This window comes from Seriola lalandi, unplaced genomic scaffold (assembly GCF_002814215.2).
Source record: "Seriola lalandi dorsalis isolate HSWRI2012SDOR001 ecotype SW California unplaced genomic scaffold, Sedor1 jcf7180002054981, whole genome shotgun sequence".
NCBI lineage: Eukaryota > Metazoa > Chordata > Actinopteri > Carangiformes > Carangidae > Seriola > Seriola lalandi.
The window spans coordinates 1,938,944-1,942,523 of NW_019525661.1; the positions used below are offsets into that span (position 1 = coordinate 1,938,944).

Below are 3,580 nucleotides of genomic sequence, written 5' to 3' on the forward strand. Positions count from 1 at the left end.
CCTTTATCGTTCGGTTTGAACCCGAAATATTTCCACACCGTACTTCGGGCCCCCATTTTGTCCACAAGTACGGGCTTTTCTGCAGCTGCCATCTCTATCTACTGTATTTTCTTCAACCCGCTCCGTCTGTATAAGACGCGACTTGTGGTTTCTCTCTCCTCCTCAGTCTAAACATGCGAGTCATACGTCACACTCGCTGGCCTCGCGGTGCTTAAAGAGACAGGCTCCAATTTACCAATTAATTTGCATTCAATAAAATGACATAAAAGTACCGTTTGTTTTTAAATGCTGGTATAGTACCGTTTTCAAAACTCTAGTATCGCGGTACTATACTGGTACCGGTATACCGTGCAACCCTAGTAGACGTAGATTAGTGATGTTAATGAGCTTGTTGATTGGGTTTGCAGTTGCTCTCTGCTGTCCTGTGTTCACCATTTTACAGCAGACATGATAGCAAATCAGTTTCATATATATCTTCATTGTCATTGTCGCTAATTGTGTTAGAGTGCAGACTGAGTGTTGGTCTGTTTGTTGATACTCAGTGTTTGTCATTGAGAATTGTCCAAACAACAGAACAGATTCAAAGGCTGAATAATAGTCCTGCTGTCACATTTCCTGCAGACAGTAAGAGTTGAGTAATCTCAGTCTCACATTTGATCTTTTAACAGCTTTCCCACTTCATTCACTGTAATGTCTTGTGTACACAGATGTACAAATTATGTGGATTATTGTGAGAATTTGTCAATAAATACTTACTTCTAATGCACATTTTTCAATAAAATGATTTAATAGGCAGATATCATACCTGTTGAATCTATGTATACAGTATATAGACAAGAATGTGAATAATTTGCTGAAGGAAATTTATTATTTATGATATTTCTGATGTGATTATATTTCATATCATGTGGTACCATTTCAAACTGATTAAGATTCCTAAATGGAATTCCACATTCAGGGCTCCAGACTAGCTTTTCCTGGTTACGCTAGTTTGGTGCACATGATTTGGTAGCCCCTTTTTTAAATCTAACCTATTTCTTCATGAAGGAGGCTCTGAGGCTTCCTCTTCTTCAATTATGTTAAACAAAAATGTAAAATTATATCACTAGATTTCAGTAATGATATACAATAACATTCATGATTTTTGTAAAGGCATACTAACTTAAAAAGCTGTTATTGAATCATGAGAAAGAGGGACAGACACACAGCATTGTGTGCCATAGGAACTCACCCACACACCACCAGCTGAAAGTTTTATTAGAGAATAAATATAAGCATTGTTTCGTGAGTCTAACATGTTTGGATGAGTCTTCTCCAAGTTAGAATTATAACTGTCCCTCATTTAGTAAAAACATTAGGGATGACAGTGTTTTAGCACAGAGCATATTCAGGATACATCAGAGTACTTTACATGAAGGCACCTTGTTAGCTCACCTGGTAGAGCACATACCATTAACGCTAATCCAGCAGCCTGGGTTTTAATCCAGCAAGGATTTCTCCCCTAACTTTTCTGTCTCTCTCTACGGTGGCCCTGAGAGCTCAAACCCGGGCCACTGTGGTTATGATTATGCCTTCATGCCCCATCTCCCACTGACACACCTACACTTGTGTCCTCTGGAAACACTTCCTTTGTGTTCTAGGACTGAATTCTCACAGTGATTGTTGTGAGTTTTTTTGCAGCGCATGTGTTGTCAAATTGATGAAGATGCAGGTTTGTGTATTTACATGTGTTGTGAGTTTTTGCAGCGTTTTAGTCTTTGCATGTGTTTTCTGCAGTTTGTTGAGCTCTCGGAGCCATTGTATCTCTCTCAGTATCACATATTATAACAAAGGCCAGAAATGCCCAAACAAATAACTAATGATAAGGATTCTGGTTTATGATGTACTAGTGTTAGACACAGGACTAATCACATGTAGATTGTTTATCCCTCTAAAAAATGCTGATTCAATGAAAAGCAATAAATCATCCTTTAGGTCTCAGTTTGAAACTTCTGCTGTGCATTTAATTCTTTTAAAATGTATAAACCATAGACTATAAACTAAAAAAATTCCCTGAGAAATTTTGAATATGCCTGCTGCTTGGTGTGTGTACTTCACTCCTGACGTTTCAATCTGTACAAAGGACGTTACTTTCAGTTTCATGCATGTCATAGACATAGAAGACTTGTCCTGACAGTGAACTGGCCACAATAATGGTTTTTAACCAAAACTGCCCTCACATCTATAGAAAGACATGTACACACACGCAAAGAACCACACATCAACATGCACACACAAGTACACACAAATACATCGTGTTGGTTTACCTTAGAGTTGCTCTCATACCTGAGTTAAAAGGCTAAGAATGAATTAGTTTAATTAGCCAATCAGAATCAGCTTTGCCCATTTCTGCCACGTCATACCTGCTCCTGAATTTGTATTGCAGTCAATGGGAAAGGTGGAGGGTACTCCCATTACTTCCTCAAAAACCGTTAAAGATATCAGAATGAGACCAAAACTGGGTGATACAGGATAAATATATCTCTACATTTTCGATATAAAAATAGTCAATGAAGGTTGGAAATTGTGGGATTTTTAAAAAGAGTTGTCTATCTTTTTTTGAGGAAACTTTTCAGGGATGATCGTTAGACTTCGCAGTTAGCTCCGGTTAGCTAGTGGAGCTGTGCCTAAAGTAAGACAGCAGACATCGCTGAAGATGTAATAAACATCCAAATCTTCTACACTGAAGTTACAACAAAACCACACTGAGCGAGCGAGAAAGAGGGTGAGAGAGAGAACATAGTGCTAACTGCTAAGCTAAAGTAACTAGCAGATCTGAACAGCATGTAAATAACTGCTGAGTTAGTGAAAGTAGCTAAAAGGAGCAGAGAACGGCGTCACTAGTATTAGTTAAAAGACATCAGTAAAAGTAAATCACTGTGTAAAAATGTTCTCAGATAAATTAATGAAAAAAGTCAGTTCAAATGTTTCTGAGTAAACATGTTACTGCGTGACATTTGAAAATGGGGAGGGAGGGGTAAAACATGTTATAGGGTGATAATAATAATATATGATGAAACTATAAGATTAAAGAACTTCTTTAGGTTACCAGATATATCAGTTCCCAGGTGATAACAGCAATGAAATCAACCAATTAATTGTAGTTATGCATTTTGGAGCCTGAGCATACACCTGATAATTACTAATATACTCATATACTCAGATGGCATTTTTTGGGGTTATTATTTAGTTATTGATTCAATTGATCACTATGGAGGATGTAGTGTATATCAGATTATACAGAGATGTGTCTGTTATTTAGCCTACCTTCAGTGATAAAACATTATGAAGGGTGAAGGGTGGGGATGGTGATGGTGGTGGTGGTGGTGTGTGTGTGTGCAAGTGTGTATTGCAGTCTATGGGAGAGCTACTATGATGGCTGAACAGTTTGATCTCAAAGCTCAGAGTGAATTCATTATGTCTGCTGCTGTATTTACTGTTGAACTGTAATCTTTCTCTCTATAAGCACTGATTTGTAAACAGCTTTCTGTCTGTGTGTATGTGTGTCTGTGTGTGTGTGTGTGTGTGTGTGTGTGTGTGT

At 37.9% G+C, this 3,580-nt stretch overlaps 1 protein-coding gene across 1 annotated transcript in view; it reads left to right on the forward strand.

Annotated features, from left to right (window-relative positions):
• The window catches only part of LOC111648347 (cadherin-12-like), a 78,463-nt gene that overhangs the window by 47,278 nt on the left and 27,605 nt on the right, over positions 1-3,580 (forward strand). The gene's annotated exons all lie outside the window — the stretch shown is intronic.